Here is an 8,965-nt window from a genome sequence, read left to right as displayed (position 1 = left end):
AGTTCTGTCCTTCCATCGTGTGTGTCCGGGGAACTGGACTCAGGACACAGGCATACATGCCCCTTGACCTGCTGGGCCATCTGACTGAGTTCTCTCAACAGCCGCTCCCCCCCCCCCTCCCCGCCCCAGATGCAGCAGCTGGAGTGGACTGACAGGTACCCCGAGGGCACACATCAGCCATTGTTGGGACTGGGCCCAACCACTTTCTCAGCAGGCTCCTGGTGCCAAACTCCAGGCTTGGGGCTGCAGAGTCAGGGTGAGGGGCACCCAGTTCTGCCCTCTGGAATAGTCCTGGCACGTAGATTTGTCCAGTCCTTACGTCGGGAGCTCACTGTCTCACACCACATTCTGAGTACTTCCTTCACTCCTTGGAGATCACAAGTCATCCCTTCTGTCCACCCCCAGAGTCTCTGCACCTCCTCCCCAGCATGCCTTTCTCTCAGGTTCCCATTATTAAAGAATTCTGGGAATGCTGCCTCCTGCAGGAAGTCTTCCTTGACTGCTCACCCCGTGCCCTGGCCCTCTGGCCTCTTATGTGATGGGGACACACTTCACACACCCCAGGATCCCTCACCCCACCCCGTGGGGCAGACTGCAGCCAATTCTCTGGGTCTTCTGTGCCAAGCTAAGTGCTATGAAAAGGTTGCTGGGAACTGGAAAAGACCTGAATTTGTGCCCAGCTCACGAATCCCTGGGCTTCTATGTAGATTGTTGCTCCTGCCTGAGTCTTGTTCCCTCTGTGTGGCCTCTGCCTCCATCCTAGCCCTGTGGGCAGTAGATGGTACCCCCTTTGCAGAGGTGCCAGCAAGAGCGTTCAGATCCAGTGTCCCTGTTCACGGGGGACCTTTTCTTCTCCTGAATAGCCAGATGGGCTTGGGGTTCCGCCCGCCCCGCCTCACATCTAGAGTCCCTTGGCTCCAGCACATGAGCCTGGTAGGTGGAGGGCTTCTGTCTACTCCGACAGAGGCCTTGGCAGGCCCAGGCTGGGACCTAGGAGTCAGGACTCCAGACTTCCCAGAGCCAGGAAGGGAGCGGCTGGGGCTGGGTTCAGCCTGGAGCCCCACAGAGGTCCAGGCTCTTGTCCTACCAATCCATGCAAGAGTGGAAGCAATTGACATCTCTGAAAACAAGGCAAGCCAGACTAAAGGGTTTTAGATACAGGCTCCGTCCAGCAGAGGGGCTGTGGACAGCTCCACTGTCCTGCCTGAGGCTGCTGGGCCACCTTACTTTTCCCTGTGGGCTCCTTGCCACTGGGAGATGAGGACAGGTGCTCATACCCTGAGCTTGCCCAGCTCAGGCCACACTGCCTCTCACTGGACTCCTGACTTCCCGAGATGCTTTGGGTCAGTGTGGCTGAGGATGGAATGAGCTGGCGTGACTTGAGGTGGCCAGAGAGCAAGCTGGGTCACACCATCAAGAAAGAAGCTGTTCAGCCTGGTGGTAGTGGTGCAAGTCTTTAATCCCAGCACTCGGGAGGCAGAGGCAGACAGATCTCTGTGAGTTCGAGGCCAGCCTGGTCTATAGAGTGAGATCCAGGGCAGGCACCAAAACTACACAGAGAAACCCTGTCTGGAAAAACAAAACAAAAAGAAGCTGTTCTTCCAGCCCCAGAACTATGCTCAGGGCCCAGCACCTGGGGGCGGGGTGTCATCTCCCACTAGCCCCTGCCCCATTCCCTGGCTCAGGGATGGATAGGGCAGAGGTGTGATTGGGCAGGGGGAGATGTGGCTGGGCAGTGGACAGGTCACACTTCTCAGCACGTGGAGAGTGCAGGGTGGGGGAGGCCTGTAGTCACGGGATGTCTGCCATCCAGGCAGCCAGTCTAGTGGGGGAAGACAGGCCTGCTGTCACACAGGGGGCTTAAGGCTCTGTGAAGTGTGGGAGAAAGCACAGGGGATGACCCTTGGGAGAGGGTCAATGAAGGCTTCCTGGGTCTATGTGGGCTGATGCTCTGTCCTAAGTGAGTGCCAGGAGTCATGGGTATTCGTGGACCGGGTTCTAAGCAAAGGAAGATGGTGTCCTGGCTTGCTTTGTCCTTGTCCTAACTCCACTCTCGGGTTCTCCCACCACATGCTGCCTCTTACCCTCCCTCCTCCAGCTTTCCCCCTTCCAGTTCCTCCTTGATTTCTCCTAAGGATGGCCCTTCGGAAGCCCCCGTGAGCCCCAGGTCCTGTTCTGTTCCACTATCCACAACTCTCCACGGCCTTCAGGTTAAACCCAGACTTCCATGGGAGAGGAAGCTGTGTGATCTGAGTCCTGCCGATCTCCTCAGCTTCCAAGAGGCAGAGAAAGGTGAGACCAAGGTTGAGGGGGCCTAGCTGCCTCTTCCGGACGGGGCAGGCGGAACTTCCCAAGATAAGGGCAGCCAACAATGGGTCTGTGTGGCCCGGCTTGTCTCCAGGCCAGAGGAAATGAACAGCCTTCGCACCACTGATCCGCTGAATCCTTGGGCATCCGCTGGTAGGGTGACCCAGATCGGGGGAGCTGTTCCCACCACGGGGCTGTGCCTTCTACCCCTAGTTCCCTCCTTCCAGGACCATGCTTATCCCTAAGGGACTTAGGGGAGGGACTTGGAAGGGCACACACAAGGTTTGGGAAATGGGCCTTTGCTAGACACAAGGGCCTGGGACACACACTGTACCCAAATATGGGGGTCTATGGGTGGGATTCAGGCATCAAGTATGGCTGTGAGGGAGACATCTGGATGTCATGGACTACTCTCTCAGTAGCCTAGAACAGACTCTGCTGCATTGAGAGCTGTCCATGATACTCAGGAGGGTCGGAACCCTATGGCTGTCCCATCAGGGCCAGGCTGTGACACAGACATGAGGCAGAAAAATGCCTTGAGTCCTCCTTAGCTGCACCTGCGTGTATGAATCTGGCCGGTCCCTTTCTGCCTTGGGGCCTGGTCTTCCTGTTGATAAAACAGAGCCCTTGTCCACTAGCCCGCCAGTGGAATGTGCAGAGGTCATGGGTGCTGTTGGGCAGCAGGCTGGGCACACACTGCCGTGTGTGTGTGTGTGTGTGTGTGTGTGTGTGTGTGTGTGTGTGTGTGTGTGTGTTGGGGTGGGCCGCAATCTCTCCCGCGTTCCTTCCCGGCTTGTCCCAGCTCTTAGATGGAAGCCTGTGCCTGGCCCCAGTGGGAGCGGCTGCTACTTCCCATTCAGGTGACATTCTAAACCAAGAACAAACACGGAAGCCCTTAGGTAACCCTAGAAAGCCAACTCCTTCCTTCACTGTTCAGAGTGGGAAACCCAGGAAACCAAGGCTGAGCCTCCACGTGTCAGAGGAGGGTCGGGAACACACATTTCCTGTAGTCTGTCTTCAACTTGGTTTGTGGGGTTCAGAAAGTAGAAGGATGAGCTCCAGCCCCCCTAGCCTGGAGGAGGCCACCCTCTCCATCCCGTGCTGTGGTTCCAGCTCCTAGTCTGAGGGGTGGCTGCAGAGATCAAAATCCTTCAGGAGCCAGGAACGCTCTTGGCATGGAGGGTGTCCTCCATCCTCTGAGGGATGCAGGATGGAATGGCACATCCTATAAAGGCCAAGAGAGACTTGAGTGTGGATGTCCCAGGTTTCCAGCCACGCCCATCAGCTAAGCGGGGTGGGTGGAGTGTAGGGGGGCTGGCCCAGCTGCTGGCCCTCCCAGGAGAGGGATCTGTGGCAGCGGCTATGGGTGGAGTGAGCAGGGGTGCTAGCCATTCTGGGCAGAGGAAGCAGCTGATAACCCAAGAGTATGGCAGGACCCAGAGGAGGAATGTCTGAGAGTAGCTGCAGATTGGGCACCAGGGCCTAGAGGGAGAGAGTGGAGAGCTGGGCCTAATTAAGTCAGGAGGGCAACAGGAGTTGGTTGATATGAACATCTCCAAAGACAAAATCCTAAATGTCAAAATCCCAAAAGATAAAAATCCCAAATTCTAAAATTCTGAGCGATCCAATCCCCCAAGATATAATTTTTCGTGTGTGTAGGGGCAGGTAATTTTAAAGCATTTCTTTACAGGATTTCTGCATTTGGAGCAATGGAGGATGGAATTGTGTCTTTTGGATTTTAGGATGAGAAGGGGCAGCAGCTTGCAGAGCAGGGAGAGTGAGCCATTTGATTGAATCTGTCTCCTGGGGAAAGGGAGGTGAGCCCAAAGTCCCCAGGACTGGAGTGAGGAGGGGCAGAAGGAGAGGGAGGAGCCGCTGGCTGGGCCAGGGACACCCAGCAGGGTGTCTTCCTGGGACAGACCTGGGAAAGGCTGAAGGGATGGGAACAGATGCAGGTGAGTTTGGGGGTCCTGTCCTAAGGTAGTGATGCTGAGGGCCTGAGTGAGCCCTGAGGGGAAGGAGCAGGGCTTCAGTTACCTCTGAGTGGCCCACAGTGCTAACCACCCTAGTGTTTGGTGAAGGAGGCAGGATCCAGTCAAGAGCCAGACAGCTGACCGGGGTCTTAGCCCTTGGCCGTCACCTCTCCTCCTTTATGATGGCTTCTAATATTCCTAGAGACCTACCCAAGCAGCAGGCCCTGTACTGATCATTCATAAGTGTTCACTGTGGAGACCACAGAGCAACCCTAAAAGGCAGGTCCAATGACATGCATAGACATCCAAATACGCAGGATACTGTATTCCTTTTCTGTTGCTGTGACAAAACACCGTGACCATAGCAACCCATAAGAAAAGGTTTATTTTGACGGGTAGTTCTAGAGGGGGTAAGAGTCCATCACCATCGTGGGAGGGAAGTATGGTGGGAGACAGGCGTGGCAGCGGGAGCTGGAAGCGGAAAGCTGAGGCTTCACATCACCAACAGGAAATGGAGAGTGAACATGAAATCACAAGAGTCCTCAAACTCCCAAAGCCTGTCCCAAGTGATGTGCTTCTTCCAGCAAGGCCACACCTGAGCCTCCCCAAACAGTGTCACTACCTGGGGACCAAGTAGTGAAATGCCAGAGCCCATTCAAACCACATCCCACGCCGGCCGAGATGCAGAGCGCTTGGGCTCACACCCAGCACAGAAAAGGAGCGTATGTCGGATGGGGCAGGCACACCCCTGACAGAGGACAGCTCACCCCCACCACTCCATCTAGTCAGTTCAACTTCCCATTTCAGTGACTTGATCATTCGATGTGATGAGGTCACTGAAATCACACAGGGTATGATGATTGAAATTGTCTCTGATAAGCCATTTCCTGAAGCTTTTCTTTTCTTGGTTTCTACTTTCATTTTTAAGTTTGTATGTGTGCATGCTGGGCTTGTGGTGGTCAGAAGGGAGGCCTTTCTCTCCTTCTGCCGTGTGAGTCTCACATGGTTGTCAGGTTTGGCAACAAGTGCCTTTATTGATGATCTGTTTACTAACTCTGTATCCCCATCTTTTTTTTTTTTTTCAAGATGGGGTCTCTCACTATAGCCCAGACTGAAACTCATGAGGGACTTTTTAGACTGGTGGCATGGAGGGTCTCCAGCCATCTCCTAGTCACCAAGCCATGCTCCCTCACCATAATCCTCTTGCCCTCCACACAGGTGCCCAGGCTGGTTTTAGCCCCGAGAATGATGGGCTCCTGTTCTGCCCTATGAAATCCTACATCCTTAACTTGGTTTGTTAGCGTCCATCCCCTGTCCTAACTCAGTCCCTCACGACTGCCCACCATCTGACTAAGACCCACAAAGCTTAAAACCCACACACACCTCAGCTCTCAGCTCTAGTCAGTGACTTGTAGCCATGACACATGGTTAACTATGGTTGCTATGGGATACGAGATAAGTTCTCAGCAATAGGAACATAAGCCCCGGCTGATGCTGTAGTGAAACATTTCTGGGGCAGACCAGTGAATGCCAGGTGGCAAAACTCCTAGGCTCTTAAGATCATTTCATTCAAACTGTCTTGTCAAAGCTAGAGACTGAGGCTAGAGAGGGTCAAGGACTTGCCCAAGGCCGCACAGCCCAGGGGTGATCAAGGCACACAGCAGTGGTCTGTACAGGGTTCCACAGTCCTCAGGCCCTCTACCCCCACTGCTCAATGAATCTGCACAGTGGCTAGCTGAAGAGCCCCAGGTTCCAGACGGACAGGTGGAACCTTGGAGGGAGAAGAACAGGACTGAACCAGGTCTGCCTGGAACTCAACTCTTGGGCTGTGTCTTAGTCATTGTTCTATTGTAAAGAGATGCCACAAATCCAAAACTCTTAAATTTTGTCTCAGGCAAACTTTTTAGGACAAGAGCAAAAAGCAGTCACATTCTTTGCCAAAATGTCACAAGAATGGTCTCTAGGCCACTTACTAATATTCTTCCCTTCTGAAACCGCTTGAGCTGGGCTGTTACCGTTTATATCACTCTGGGCACTACCGTCTCCCATGTTCTCAGCTCCTTCTCCAGCGCCATGTCTGCCTGCATGCTGCCATGCTCCCCGCCGTGATGATAATGGACTGACCTCTAAACTGTAAGCCACCCTCCAATTAAATGCTTTCCTTTCTAAGAGTTGCCACAGTCATGGTGTCTCTTCACAGCACGGGAACAGTCAGGGAGTGACTAAGACAGGCTCTGATTGCACAGTATCATGAATGTAGTTATTGGGATTAAATCCTGCTCAGTGCACAGAGGCAGTTGCCACCAAACCTGACAACCGGAGTCCCATCCCTGGAACCCGTGTGGTAGAAGGGACAGCTGACTCCTGAAAGTTGTTCCCCAATACACTGTGGCACATGTCTATGCACCCAGGCACACGTACACACGTGAAGAAATAACTCTAAAACATGGTTTAAAATGCACAATAGAATTTTTATTCCATATAGTTTGTATGTACTAATAAATAAATAAAAACATGATTAAAATGCCCAATTTTATGGGCTAGATATTTTACCATAATTAAAAACCAATAAAAATGCAATATTCCAAGAGCTATTGACTGTAACTCTAAATGGGGAAATGGCACAGAATGTAAATCATCTCTCAAAAAAGCTGTTTTAAAATTTGATTTCTTGACCTGGAAGCTCTGGAGACTCGTCTCAAGCATTAATAGGATAGTAATGGAATCAGATGTGCCCCACCTGAAGAGGAAGGTGCTCTGTTGGGGAATGCAGGGGCTGCAGGGGTGCAGGGAAGGGAGCCCTTAGCCAGGGGGCAGCCACAGGGCCACAGGCTAGACTCACTTTGTATTCCCAAGTGGAGATCCTGCTGCCGCCGACCCTGGGGCTGAGCTCACTGCCAGCCCCATGGCAGAGGTGACATTGTTTGGGTTTTGAAGGATACATAGGAGCTCCATACAGCCTGGAGAAATTTGAGGGGAAGAGTCCAGCTAGAGGAAATGGTGCGTGCAGAGGCCTAGAGGTGTGAGCTGGGGGCTGAGGGTGTGCCATCAAACCCCGCGCCAGCCTTAAGAACAGCGTCAACATCTGCCCAGGTGCCAAGACCAACACGCCCTCCGGCATCCTCCCTGTCACCTTCCTCTACTGACCCTGGAGCCTTCCCAGCCTGTCAGCCAACAGCCTAAATTTACTGGGTGAGCAAGACTGGGTTCTGAACAAGCAGCACCATCTACTCCTTCACACCTACCAAGGAGAGAGGCCGAGCATCCCCGGCAGAAGAAGGCTGAGTTTCACCTCAAAGCTGCTGTGACTGGCTCAGGAGGAGGCCAGAGACAAGCGGCTCCATGGGCCCTGGGTGGAGCCTGGTTGTGTGTGTGTGTGTGTGTGTGTGTGTGTGTGTGTGTGTGTGTGTGTGTGTGTGTGTCGGCCCTCAATATCCTCAGTGGTGAGTTGAAGATGAGCCATGCTTCCTTACCTGTGCTAGGTCATTAAGAAGAGGGTGGGTGCAGCTCACAGGGAGAACGCTTTGCTAGCCTGGATGACACCTTGGGTTCAGTCCCCAGCACCACATAAACTGAGTGTGGTGACGCAGGCCTGTAATCCCAGCACGTGGGAGGCAAAGGCAGGAGGACCAAAAGTTCAAGGTCATCTTTGACTACATACTCAGCTTGAGGTCAACCTGGGATACACAAGTCCCTGTCCTTTTTTTCTTTTTGCTTGTTTGTTTTTGTTTTGTTTTTTTTTTGAGACAGGGTTTCGCTGTATAGCCTTGGCTGTCCTGGAACTCACTCTGCAGACCTGGCTAGCCTCAGACTCACAGAGATCAGCCTGCCTCTTCCTCTTGAGTGCTGGGATTAGTGTGCACTACTGCCTGGCACAGCTCCCTGTCTTTAAAAAAAAAAAAAAGCTATCCAAGTGTGCACACTTTTAATTCCAGCCCTCAGGAGACAGGGGCAGGGGTAAGATAGGGGTCTGAATTCAAGGCCAGCCTGGTCTACAGAGTGAATTCCAGGACAGCCAGAGCCACATAGAGAAACCCTGTTTCAAAAAAACCCCAAACCAAGCCAAAACCAAAAACGAACAAACAAAATGCTGAGGGGCCGGCATGGTGGTGCAGGCTTTTAATCCCAGAAGTACTTAGAAAGTGGGTGAGATGGGAAGAGCATGAGTTTGAGGCCAGCCTGGGCTAAATAGTGAGACCCCATCTCCAAACTAACCAAATGAATGAATAAGTAAGTAAAAACAGAAGAAAAGAAAAAATTGAAAGGGAAATTCCTGAACTTGAAAGTATATCTAAAAGGAAAAATTTACTTACTAAGTTAAGCTGGGCATGGTGGCACATACCTGGAATCCCAGCACTTGGGAGGCAGAGGCAGGAGGATTGTGAGCTGGAGGCCGACAAGAGGGAGATGGAGATTATCGCGTGCATAATGGGCAGGGGACTTCCTTCCGGGGATGACAAAAATGTTCTACCACTAGATAATGGTGAGCAACACTACCAATGTCACTAGCGGTAAATTTTGTGTATTTTAACACAATTTTTAGTTGTATGGATGGATTAAAAGCAATCACAATGATCACTGGGGTAGGAAATGGGATCAATAATAGCCATCACCCACTAAAACTTACTGCCCAATGCAGGACTAGAAGAGAGCTTGGAGCAATGAACTTCCAGTCTAGCTGGCAG

The sequence above is a fragment of the Peromyscus maniculatus genome, chromosome 1, assembly GCF_049852395.1.
Source record: "Peromyscus maniculatus bairdii isolate BWxNUB_F1_BW_parent chromosome 1, HU_Pman_BW_mat_3.1, whole genome shotgun sequence".
Classification (NCBI taxonomy): domain Eukaryota; kingdom Metazoa; phylum Chordata; class Mammalia; order Rodentia; family Cricetidae; genus Peromyscus; species Peromyscus maniculatus.
This window is presented reverse-complemented; position numbering follows the sequence as displayed.